Genomic DNA, 13,673 nt, shown 5'->3' with positions numbered 1-13,673 from the left:
ATGGTCAGTGTTGGAGAATCCACAAGGACCCTAGAAGTTGTTCCAATGATTAATTGCCCTCACTGTTAAAAATTTACACCTCATTACCAGTCTGAATTTGTCTAGCTTCAGCTTCCAGCCATTGGATCGTGTTATACTTTTCTCTGCTAGATTGAAGAGTCCATTATTAAATATTGGTTCCCCATGTAGGTATTTATAGACTCTGATCAAATCACCCCTTAACCTTCTCTTTGGTAACCTAACTAAATAGATTCTCCTTGAATCTATTGCTGTAAGGCATGTTTTCTAACCCTTTAATGCATAGATTCCCAAACTGTGGGTCATGACCCCAAATGGGGTCATTCCATCAGCAGAAGGGGCGTGGGTCCAGCAGGCCAGTTTGGCCCATGAGACGATGTTGTCTGTCCCTGAATGTGTCTGGTCCTGCTCCACAAATGCCGCACCAGGAGGCCACCATTTTGATCTGCAGAGTCTGCCATTTTGTAGGTCAAAATGGCGGTCTCCTGGTGAGGTGTTTGTGCAGCAGGTCCAGACACACTGGCTATGTGGTGAGGGTTGTGTTGACGCCAGTTTGGACATTTGCACTCTCTGGCTTTGTAAATATCCACCCGAGGGACTTGAATGCAGAACATCGTCATCTGTTGGCAGCAGCCTCATCAACCGAGCATCCTGTCTGCCTGAGCTGGTAGAAGCCTGTGCTAGCATTTTCTGAGATAGGAAGCTGCAGTGGCTTGTAAGGCAAGGCCCATATCTTCTTTTGTGGCACCCTGAGTACCTTGTTGCCACTCAAGCATGAAGAATCATTGTAAGTCGCTGTGCTGTCCTAGTATCACCACACAGGGCCTTCCTAAGTCCTGGCCTCACTTGCTTAACAGTGAATTCGTTTTTCTGACTTGTCCTCACTTATACCCTAAGTTACCATTAATTTTAGTTCTCTGATCACTTCCTCTGTCTGTCAAGATGAGGTCTAATATAGAATTCCTCTGTGTTGGATGCAACACTTTTTGATTTAGGAAATCGTCATCTGTTATATTTAGAAATTCTAAAGGTGGTCACTGATTGTGTGTTCCTCATTTTTTGGGTTCCCAATGTAAGAAACTTGAGATCTGATTTGCAGAAGTGCTGAGCAGTAAGAGCTGTGATGGAGGTCAATGGGAGCTGGCTCTGAATATATAAAGTGCTCTAAAATGCTAAGTTCTCTGAAAAGTCAAGCCCTAGGTGTCTCAAATTGGGTAACCAGAGTTAATGGACACCTCTGACCATTCTGGTTTTTATGTCTATGCCTAAATTCCCCATGAGTCAAATGAAACCAGTAATCCCACCCCACAATACATTAATTAATGCTTGTAAAGTACTAAGATATTAAGATGAGTGCACCATAGAAAAGCAAATGATGAAATTAATAATTATGTCTTCAGAGCAGCATTTTGATGGTGTTAAGTAAATAATGCAGGAGGCACTGAATGATGAGGATAAAAAGAACTATTCAGGGAGAACACTGTCTGTCCTGTGCACTGAATGAGGTAGGGGTCCTGTGGAAAAAATTGGGTGTGATCCTGTGGTTACAGACTGAATCATATAATGTAGATGCACAGGGGGCCAAATTAAGGTTGCACATGGGTAACCTTAATTTTATTATTTCCTAACTTTTGAGTGTTGACTCTGCAACCTTAATGTCCTTTTAATGTAGGGGTTTTTTGGTGGGTTTTTTAATGTAATTTCCTGTATTTTTTTTTTTTAAAAAGCAACCTTAAAAATTGGAAAAACAAAAATTTCATCCAATGGAACCATATTGACCCCCCCATGTGGTGGGTCATCAGCAGGATGGGATTGTTATATCCATAACACAGTCCTGTACTACTTGAGCTAATAGAGTAACTGGTAGCAGTAGGAGGTTGTTATCTTCTATATGGTCCTGCCACTAGATAGGAGCTGGAGAACCACTTTCAGGTCAGTTGATTTCACAGACCTTATGAACACCATTGTACCAAACATGAGGGTTTTTAGACTGTACCCCAGAATCTAAAGATTTCTTTACAATTTACAAGTGATGAACCTAGTAAGAGGCATATGTCATAACTTTCTAAACTGCCTTTAGAGAAGTTTTTGTTTGTTGTGGGGTTTTTTGTTTATTTTTTGTTTTCATATTGTCTAAATCATTTAGGCAAAACTTCAGAACAAGCAACCTGTATTTTTTTAAGGGTTGGCATAGTATATCTCTTAAACACTGTAATGTCATTTTTATTTTAGTGGACCTATTCCCCTTTGGTTAAGGCACAATCAAAATGTTTGAGAGATGGGGTGGGAGCAGGCGGTGTGTTAGAGGTTCAGGTCTAAAGGCACTGTACAACTTTGAGTTTTATAAAAGGGAAGGAAATTTTCTTTGGGGCTGCTTCAACGTGATAAATAAAATGTAAAAAAGTATTTGTTTTGCCGATAGCTCCATAAAATATTGCTACAAAAGTAAAGAGGATGAATTTTTATTATACAATGGGGCTTTTTATCAAAAGAAAATAAAAGCTTTGGGCTTGAAGTCTTGCACTGCTGTTGCTGTACTTTTTAGGTTTAATGTTTAGTCACTGCTGTTCTTTTAGGGTCCAATGTGTGTCTTGGGATACTAACAAACAAAAGCTCTTGTTGCTTTTTGAGGTAACCCTATAAACTGTCACCAAGGCTGTAGGAAGAAGGTTTTTGGTTATATTTCAGAGTTTTTCATCTCAGTCAGAAATGACCGGTCTTGCAGTTTTGACCAATATGGGTACTCATTCCTCCTGATGCCTTTGTAACTGTTATTTACTTGACATGCGTTTACCCTTGTTAATGCATGACAACTAACAATGAATGTATACAAAAATGTTCTTCTAAATAAAGATTTCAAACTTTTGTTAGAATGGCCCTAAAAATCCAGACCAACTCTCTTATCCTCATGCTCTGTTTTTTCATGTTACCTTTAAAAGTCTGGCCACTGTGTCATAACAAAATTTTCTTAATATGCAACGCATCTACTGTCCCTCAGATAATAAAATATAATTTTCCCTAATACATCATTCCCATTTTATTTATTTATTAAATCCAAGTTTAATTAATTTAGTTAGTCTACATTCCATACCTTAAATACTGACGGGTTTATCTTAACAAAAAAGGTATAGTTTGTGGAAGAAGTAGTGAAAAGTTTTATCAACCCTTTTTACATAAAATAGTTTAAGCTAGGCCTGCATTTTATCTCATACATGGATGTATTAACCAGTTTTACACTATTAGATTTGTTAGTACCGGTTAGTAAATATCAGTCCTGTTAGTCCTTTTCTTTCTGTATATTTGATTAATTTATATATATTAACTATTCTTTAGAATCTTTATGTTATTAACGAAGAGTGTGTTCAATTCTAAGGCTCAGAATACTGGTTCTTAACCTGTAAGTAACCCTATTCAGGAATTCTATGCATTAGGCTGTATCTCATAATCCGTGGCAGCTCCATGTCTATAAAACTCCAGATATACTTGGAACCATTCTCTTAAATATATATATATATAAGCATTTATAAACCTGGGAGATTGATGAGGGATGATTGTTACAGCACATGTTTCCTATTGGGGACCCAAAGGGAAGAATGATTATGGGGGAAGAAGGACCCACTGAGAGATATTATCTTGAAGAATGTTGGCCCTCTCATCTGTAAACAATTATGCCTTCACACATCAATCAGGTAAATTGAGAATGTACGTATATTTAAAAACCCAACATCATAACATATGGTTCTGGCAGAATATTCTTGGCAAATGTGTGCTTTTGTCTAAAATCCCTATATAATGACAGAATTTTTGGAACTTAGTTGTGAAATGAAACCATGCATCCCAACAGTTACCATGAAAAAGGGACACAGAACCAGTTCTTCGTCTTATATAAAGAGTGGTAATGTATCTATTCTTTCTGTATTCTGTATAGTGCTGTACTAATCTCTGATCTTTTATTAAATCCAATTGAGCTTGTTGTTCAACAATCTCAGATCGTCACTGACTTCAGACAGGCAACAGATTTCCTTCGTTAGGCTGTGTGTGTGTGGTATAAAATAATGCTGAAAAACAAGTGTGAACATGTGTGAATGACTTATCTATAGAACAAAAATAACTTGAATGAATACTTGAGGCAGTTTATAAAATAGTGTACAATTTGATATGAACGTATGCTTAATTCTTTTGGGAAAGACAAGGAAAGAGTGGATGTTGGTGCTTTTTTTTTAATTTGTATTTGTTTATTTTTTTGTTAACTTTTTAAACTTTGTCATTTTAAAATGTTACAACATTTAAGGTGCCTCTGATACAGCTCAGGGGTGAAAGTAAGTTAGAGGACTTACCGGTACGCCAGAGTCCTGAGCAAGGGGTGTGGCCTCAACTGGAAGAGGCGTGGCCTTAACCGGAAGAGGCAGGGCCTTAAATCCCCGGGCCCTTTAAATCTTGATTTAAAGGGCCAGGGCTCCAGCTGCGCTAGTGGTGGCTAGGAGCCCAGGGCCCTGTAAATCACCCCTGAGCTGCCAGCTGCAGAGGCGGCTGGGAACCCTGGGGCTCAGGGGCGATTTAAAGGGCCCAGGGCTCCAGCTGCCACAACCGCAGTGGCGCCCTGGGCCCTTTAAATCACTGAGGAGTCCTGGGGGCTCCCAGCTGCCACCGCTACCCTGTGGCTCTGGCAGAGCTTTAAAGGGCCTGGGGTAGCGGCTGCCAAAGCCCCGAGCCCTTTAAATCCCTGCCTGAGCCCTGCTGCCTGAGCTCTGGGGTAGTGGTGGCCGGGCTCTGTCGGGGATTTAAAGGGCCCTGGGGCTCCAGCCACCGTTTCCGCCCCAGTCCTTTAAATCCCCTCCGGAACCCTGCCGCTGCTCCCCCAGGGCTTCGGCAGCAGGGCTCAGGTGGGGATTTAAAGGCCTGGGGTGGTAGTGGCGGCTGGACCTCCGGGGCCTTATAAATCCCCGCCAGAGCCCTCCCGCCACGACCCTAGGGCTCGGGCAGCAGGGCTCAGGCTGGGATTTAAAGGGCCCCGGGGGGTAGTGGCAGCTGGAGCTCCGGGGCCCTTTAAATCCCTGCCTGAGTCCTGCTGCCCGAGCCCTTGGGTAGCAGCGGCGGGGATTTAAAAGGCTGGGGCGGTAGTGGGGCTGGAGCTCCAGGGCCCTTTAAATCCCTGCCAGAGCCCCGCCACCGCTACCCCAGGGCTTCAGCAGCAGGGCTAAGGTGGAGATTTAAAGGGCCGGGGTGGTAGCAGCGGCTGGATCTCAGGGCCCTTTAAATCCCCAACGCAGCCCCACCGCCGCTACCCCAGGGCTTTAAATTGCCGTCTGGGAAAGCCGGTCCCGGTATGGCGCACCGGCTCTTACCGGTACACAGTACCGGGGGGTACCGGCTTACTTTCACCTCTGATACAGCTTAAGCTAATAGTAAATATAAAAGACTATGAAAAAATACATTACCTTGAGTAAATGGAATAAGGGAAATGGATATAAAGGTTAGGCATGTCTTTCATAAGGGTCTATCATTTTTTAAAGAGAGATGCTAAAGGAATTACGTAGAAAGAGGAAAATTTAATCCTGGTCCAGAATTCAACGGATAAAAGCCTAACTACTAAATTTACTTAGATTTTGTAAATAAAGGAATCTGCATGCCTGCTCGTTTGAAGGGTGGATCATGTTTTTTCAGATAAAAGTTAAATATAGGGACAAAAAAAGAAGGGAGGCAATATATGCCAGCATTCTTATCTCTGTCCTTTAAACAATTAGAAAGCCTTGGCTAGTCTCTTTAAAATTGTTTTTATTGTGAATCTAATATTCAGATATGTATACTGTTTGCTTTTATAGGTTTTGTATATTCACAAGCCCTTATTTTATCTCGACCCTTTGAAACTTTAGAAAGCTATGACATGTCATGACATTATGAGTGTAATGTAATATCTCATTGAAAGGTGACAGGGCCAGAAAGAGTTAATTAGCTCAAAAAGAAAAGGAGGACTTGTGGCATCTTAGAGACTAACAAATTTATTTGAGCATAAGCTACGCTTTCGTGAGCTACATCTCAGTATGAGCATAAGCTATGCTTTCGTGAGCTACACCTCACTTCATAGTGAGATGTAGCTCACAAAAGCGTAGCTTATGCTCAAATAAATTTGTTAGTCTCTAAGGTGCCACAAGTACTCCTTTTCTTTTTGCAGATACAGACTAACACGGCTGCTACTCTGAAATCTTAATTAACTCACAGACTGACCTCACTCATGGCTGAACTTTAGAGCCTGGTTAGGAAGATATGTAAATGAATAGAGCTTTGAAATGCAAGCCTGCATTGTTAGAGATAGAAGGGTAGATGTTTGCTCAGGTCTTGTGATGTAAGTAAACAAGTCTTGTCTAGTGCTATAGCTTTGATTCAAAGATCCAAAAAAAAAAAAAAGGAGTTTTAGTATTTAGGAAGATACTTGAGTGAAATAGTATTATTGTCTATGTCTCTTTGAAGGTTGTGATAACCTGTGTCTGAACTGTTTAATGGATAAATTATCCTGTGCTAATTGCCGCAATGTTTGGAAGAAGGAAAGTCAAGCCTATTGTTTTCTCAGGCCAAAAGGCTGCTGGAAATGTATAAAGACCTTGGGACACGATCCTTCTTCAACTCAGATCTGCTTTGGGTTTCAAGACGGGGAAACCCTGAGCCATAGGGATTGAGATCCCCAGTCACTGACTGGAGTCACCCTGAATATGGACATTGGACTATAACTTACGGACTATTTCTAAAAGGACTTTTGGCAGCTGTAAGCTCATTTCTGCTATGTATCTGAACCTCAAGAATTGAACTCAAGTCTGTGTGTGTATTGATCTTTTAACCAACACTCTCTTCTTTTTTAAAAAAAATTTTGTTTAGTTAACAAGAATTGACCATGAGCGTGTATTTGGGGTAAGATCTAAGTTATTATTTGACCTGGGTCTGGGGTTTGGTCCTTTGAGGTCAGGAGAACCTTTTCTTTTCTATGATGAAATGAGATTTTCAGAATTTATCATCCTATGTTTGACCTGTGTGTCTGGATGGAAGCCTAAGGCTGGGTACTTTAAGGGGACTGCATTATTTGGACTTCTGAGTACCCGGGAAGGTGCTATAGAAGCTGTTTTGGGCTGGCTGGGTAAATCTAAGTACTGGAATATCCACCAGCGTTTGGGGTTTGTCTGCCCCGTTCTGTTTGCAGTTCACCCTGATTGAGTGACCTCAGCTGGCTCCCACAGGCAGCGTCATCACACATGGCTTTTTACATTTTTTAAAAATCCTTTTGTAAATGAGGATTTTGTACGATATTAATATTCCCCAGGAACCTAGTATAAACTGTATCTGTGTAAATTATTTTTACAGGGGATTTTGAACAATCTGCAGTTTGTTTAGGCAAAACTTTGCTACACTTGAGGTATTTGAAGGGCCTGTCTCTCTATTGCAGAATGATATATTTACTTGATTTCCATAATTAAATAATTAACAATTTCCTGTTCTTGGCAGATATTTAGGGTGTAATGTAAAAATATAAAACACATGCTTAATGTTATTTTTAAAATTCTGGGACTATTATAGTTTTTAAACATGTCTAATTTTATTTAATTTTAATCCTATGAGTAAAATATTCTTTTGCTGAAAAAACTGCAAAAGATGACAGTTTAGGAGAAAGGAGGAGGAGGGTGTTGTGTGGGGACATAGTTCTTCAGATAACAGTGTCAGGTGGGATTCTTTACCACTTGCCTTCATGCAGTTGCAAAACTATAGCTTGTCTTTTCAAACTTTTATGTTTTTATTGTAAAATTCCTCTGTAAATAATGGGGATATTATACTGACCCCCAAAATCTTCACACTTTACAAATGACATCCTGTAAACTGGTGTTACAGAGTTTAAAATAACAGGCCCCTTGCAGCTAAATCAACTGGAGTTACTTTTCAATAAATATAAAAGATTATGAAGATATACATTACTTTGAGTAAATAGAATAAGAGAAATTGGTATAAAGATTAGGCATGTCTTCCTTTAAGGGTCTGTCTACCATTTTGTAAAGACAAAAAGCTAAAAGTGTTATGTAGAAAGAAGAAATTTGATTCCTGGTACAGAACTAAAAACAAGGAAAGCTAATTGCTAAATTTACATAGGTTTTGTAAAAAGCCTAAGAAAGAAATCTACATGCGTGGTCCTTTTGACTGATATTTTGGCTCTAATTTACATTTGCATAGGTTACAACGAATGAAGCGCTGTATTCAGGAAAATGTGGGTCAATTAAATATCAGTGGATTAAATTCATGAAATGCTTTGCTCAGTGAGACTCTGGAAAGTGTGATCCATTTGAATATTCTATGCCAGTGTGATTTCCCCAGGAAGTCCTGTGGTTAGAGAACACCTTCTGCTTGGTAAAGTATACAAAAGTACATGGCGTTTCTCAAACTGGGGGTCCCAGCCCAAAAGGGGGTCACAAGCATATTGTGGGGGGTTGTGGTATTGCCTCCTTTACTTCTGCTCTGCCTTCAGAGCTGGGCAACTGGAGAGCAGCAGCTGCTGGCCGGGTGCCCAGCTCTGACGGCAGCGCCGCCACCAGCAGCAGCAGCAGAAAAGCAGGGGTGGCATGGTGCGGTATTACTTCTCTGCTGCTACTGGCCTTCGGAACTGAGTGCCCGGCCAGCAGCTGCCGCTCTCCACTCTGCCTTCAGAGCTCGGTGGCTGGAGAGCAACGGGTGCTGGCTGGATGCCCAGCTCTGAAGACAGTGCCACCAGCAGCACAGAAGTAAGGGTGACAAGGTTGGTATGGTCCCCATGTGCAGGACATCTTGGGAAGCACAAGAGACAGTCTAGGATCCTGGCCTAGTACTTTTGGCCAGGGTCTTTAAGGAAGTTGAGAATTTATGTGCATCATGACCTGAATGCCAGTTAACAGCCCCTCAGGGAATTGCACAGGCTCCACTAGTACCCCTCTCTTTGGTGGATGCTTCCTTTGAAAGAATATGAATTGACATTATAGGCCCCCTCAAGAGGAGAGCCTCTGGACATAAGCATGTATTTGTCATCATGAACTATGCCACCAGACACCCGAAAACCATATCACTGTGGTCTAAGAATGCTAAGACTATCGCTAATGAATTGCTGAAGGTCTTCACATGGGTAGGGTTTCCCGAAGGGGTCCTGACTAGGGGACAAATTTCACATTCTGGCTGATGAAAGAAGTATGGGAACTATTAAAAATCAAATTATTGTGCGCTTCTCTGTACCACCCATAGATAACCAAGTAGAAAGATTCAATCAGACACTTAAGATGATGCTCAAGAAATTCATTACCCAGGATCCCCGACATTGGAGCCAACTACTCCCAGCCTTACTCTTTGTCATCAAATAAGTGCCCCAACCACAACAGGGTTTTTCTCCCTTCAAACTGCTATATAAACAACAACAAAGGGGCATAGTCAACCTGGTATTGCAAACCTGGGAAAGTCAAGGTCTGAGGGCAGAAAACATAGTGCAGTATGTTTTAAAGTTACATGAGAGGCTGGAGGGGCATATTCTAGAGAAAATGTCAAGAAAACACAGGACCAACAACAATGACAGTACAATAAAGGAGTATGGATGTGCGTCTTTCAGCTAGGCTGTCCTGTCCTGTTGCTTCTTCCAAGCTTGGAATCAAAGTTAATGGTCAGGGCCCTTACGAGGTGATAAAGAGAGGACTGTGGACTATGTAAGCAGACAACCAGGGAAGAAAAAGAAACAAATTTACCATGTAAATTTACTGAAGCCCTAGAAAGCCAGGGGAAATCTTTTTATCAGACTGTATCTTGAGGAACCGGAACTCCAACTCTAAGTTCATGACTGCTTAAAAGGAGGCTCAGTACCCTTCGGAAAGAACCTAAACCATAAGCAAAAGGAATAGGCACTGCAACTGCAAACTTTAGCAGTTTGGTGGTATTCTCAGCTTTGCCCAGGAAGATGTTCCTGGCACAACACTGCCTTAATACGGAACCCAGTAAAGTAATATGGGAAAGGCTCCAACCAATCCCCAACAAGTTGAGGGGGCCATCGTGAAAGATCAGGACCATGTTACAACTCGGGATGACAGAAGAATCCCAGAGTGACTGGAGGAATCGTACTGTACTGGTCCCAGTGCCTGATGGCTCACTACGTTTTTGTATAGATTTCAGAAAAGCGAACACAGTTTCTAAATTTGCTGGCTTTCCAATGGCATAAGTGGATGAACTCTTAGACCAACTGGGAGAAGCCTAATATACCACCACTTTGGATTTGACGAAGGGGTATTGGCAGATCCCTTTAAGGCTGATTTCCCAGGAGACAATGGCTTTTTCTACACCACTTTGGCCTATATAATTTTAACACCAGGCCCTTTGGGTTACACAGGACAGCAGCTACTTTTCCGTGTTTGGACCAATTACTCCCACAGCACAGTCAATATGTGGCAGCATAGTTGGATGACGTAGTTATCTATAGCAGGGGTGGGGCAAACTGTGGCTTGTGAACCGCATGCAGCTCTTTTACAGTTAAAGTGTGGCTCGCGAGGCCCCCCCCCACACCTATCTACCAGACTTGGACAGAGGGGAGTTCGGGACCTCCTCCTTGCAGCAGGGTGGTGAAGTAGGGGCTTCTGCCCAGCAGAGAGGGGGGGACTCGGGGCTTCAGCGCCATGGGATGTACCTGCCAGGGCTCAAGGCTTCAGCAGGAGTGGGGCTGAAACCCTGAGCCCCAGCAGGTGCCTCCCGTAGGCCAGAAGGCCTGAGCCCTGGCAGGCACACCCCAACTCTCAAACTTCTGAAGATTGTCTTATGTGCTTCGAGGGTAAGTAAGTTTGGCTACCCTGCTCGATAGCAAGGACTGGGACTCCCATCTGGACAAACTAGCTACCATTTTCCAGTCACTGACAGAAGCCAGGTTAACGGCAAACCTCACTAAATGTGCAATAGGAAAGGATGAAGCCTGTTACCTGGGGGACAGAATCAGTGGAGGACAAATCTGCCTCTTAGTGGATAATGTTCATGCCTTACAGGTATACAAGGCCCCCATGACCAAAAGGCAAGTGTATGCTTTCCTAGGCTTATCTGGCTACTACTGCCAGTTCATACCCCATTTTGCCACCATAGCATTCCCGCTATTGACTTAACTAGGATGCCACCCCAAGACAGGTGTTGTGGACCTGCGGAAGTACCTTTCAAAAACTCAAGACCATACTCTGAAGACGCTTAGTGCTGTATAGCCTGAACTTCAAAAAGTAATTTGTATTACAAACAGACACACAGGCGGTAGGACTAGGGGTGGTCTTTTCTCCAAAGATAAATGGAGAAGAACACCCGATAGCCTGTATCGGGCGAGAAACTCTTCCCCCTAAGAAATATACTCAGTGATCGAAAAAGAGTGCTTGGCTGTCACATGGGAAATAGAGGGTCTGCAATACTACCTCCTAGGAAATGAGTTCACACTAGTTACTGGTCATGCTCTCTTGTGCTGGCTAAATGCAATGAAAGAGACAAACCTGAGAACCATGAGATACTACCTGTCGCCACAACCATACCATGGAACCTGTCACCTTTTGGGTACAGCAACAGGCAGGAAATTTGCTTCTTAACTCTTTTCAGAGTAACAGCCGTGTTAGTCTGTATTCGCAAAAAGAAAAGGAGGACTTGTGGCACCTTAGAGACTAACCAATTTATTTGAGCATGAGCTTTTGTGAGCTACAGCTCACTTCATCGGATGCATGCCGTGGAAACTGTAGCAGACTTTATATATACACAGAGAATATGAAAAAATACCTCCTCCCACCCCACTGTCCAGCTGGTAATAGCTTATCTAAAGTGATCATCAGGTGGGCCATTTCTAGCACAAATCCAGGTTTTCTCACCCTCCACCCCCCCCCACACAAATTCACTCTCCTGCTGGTGATAGCCCATCCAAAGTGACAACTCTTTACACAATGTGCATGATAATAAAGTTAATAAATATAGTAAGTTAATAAAGTTAATAAATAATAAAGATAATAAAGAAATGGCCCAACTTTATTATCATGCACATTGTGTAAAGAGTTGTCACTTTGGATGGGCTATCACCAGCAGGAGAGTGAATTTGTGTGAGGGGGTGGAGGGTGAGAAAACCTGGATTTGTGCTGGAAATGGCCCACCTGATGATCACTTTAGATAAGCTATTACCAGCTGGACAGTGGGGTGGGAGGAGGTATTTTTTCATATTCTCTGTGTATATATAAAGTCTGCTACAGTTTCCACGGCATGCATCCGATGAAGTGAGCTGTAGCTCACAAAAGCTCATGCTCAAATAAATTGGTTAGTCTCTAAGGTGCCACAAGTCCTCCTTTTCTTCTTAACTCTGATTTTCTGTCTAGGTAAGTAACCTGTACCAGCCAAGGCCCTATCTCAGCCTTGTAGGGAAGAATATATAATGGGGTCTACAACCCCATACAGAACACAGACAGCTGGGGGAGAAGAGCCTTTCCTGTTTATAAGCAAGTAGCTTGATCACACCCCCACGCAGCTGTCAGTGCTGCCAATCATGGAAGTCTGCACTCACAGCTGCAACCACTAGAGAAAACAAGGCCTGCTATAAAGGGAAGAATATACAGCAGGGGAGGCAGAAAAACTTGGGCTGGCAAAGGGGTGATGGTCCTGCATCAGGCTGCCACCAAGAAAATAGCCAGGAGACTAAAGCTGACTGCAAGCCATAAAATTGTAGGGTTGACAGACTTATTTGGAGGTGAGGGTTCAGGAACTGCCCTGACTGAGAACAAGCTAAGGAGGGTCAGTCAGGAGAAATAGAGACCTCCAGCCCCAACAGGACTAAGTATTATCTAGACTATTCCTGACAGGCGTTTGTCTAACCTGCTGTTATATATGTTAACACTTCTTTATTCTGCTGTTACTAAGATTTTGTAAACTATGTAATGACTTTAAAAATACAGTAAATGCCTGAAATAATATTTTTTATAAAAATGAATGATTCTATATATGCATTAAATGCTTCTCCTTTGACCTTAAGGCTTTATTTAAAATGGACTAACTGCATATGAAATATTTTTCTCTAAAAATGTCTGCTATCACGTATGTATTAACACTGTATTTTGTCATTACTAAGATTTTTGCAAATGTAGTAACTTTATTTAGAAATGTATTGTTAAAATTATTTTTCTCTAAAAATGCATTTTAACACATCTCCTTTAATCTTCTGTTTATTCAGACTTTGTACAATAAATGGGTAAAATGGACATTTTCCCTCTAAAAATTAAAAGGTGTGAAAGCTATATTTATTCAGTTCTTTCTAGTGCACCCAATAAAGATAAACTTAAATAAAAACTTCTTAAAAAATTCAAAGTGGCTGACACCAAAAATACTGGTCTCCAAAAGGCCAAAATGCAAATTTATATGATGAGGGAAAAGGTAGAGATACAACTACTAACCTCAAATTATAAGATCAGCAAATAAATCTTTCGGATAAAGATGTCTTAAATCTTTCGTAACACTGTCCCTTCCTTTCTTGTTTGAATGTACTCCTTCAAGGAGCATATGTGTTTTGTTTTGTTTCTTCAAAGACTTTCTGGTGATGAGCTAGCTCATTAAGTCTGCACGAGCAAAACTCTTAGACATTACAGAAGAACAATCACCTGGACATGTAAACTTCTGTTTAAAAG

The 13,673-nt window shown here is 41.7% G+C and overlaps 1 protein-coding gene across 1 annotated transcript in view; it reads left to right on the top strand.

Moving 5' to 3' along the window:
- Positions 1-13,673, top strand: part of TEX15 (testis expressed 15, meiosis and synapsis associated) — a gene marked incomplete at its 3' end in the record, with an annotated part of 132,863 nt that overhangs the window by 59,002 nt on the left and 60,188 nt on the right. The gene's annotated exons all lie outside the window — the stretch shown is intronic.

The sequence above is a fragment of the Lepidochelys olivacea genome (assembly GCF_965140295.1).
Source record: "Lepidochelys olivacea isolate rLepOli2 genome assembly, chromosome: 4".
NCBI lineage: Eukaryota > Metazoa > Chordata > Testudines > Cheloniidae > Lepidochelys > Lepidochelys olivacea.
This window is presented reverse-complemented; position numbering and strand designations above follow the sequence as displayed.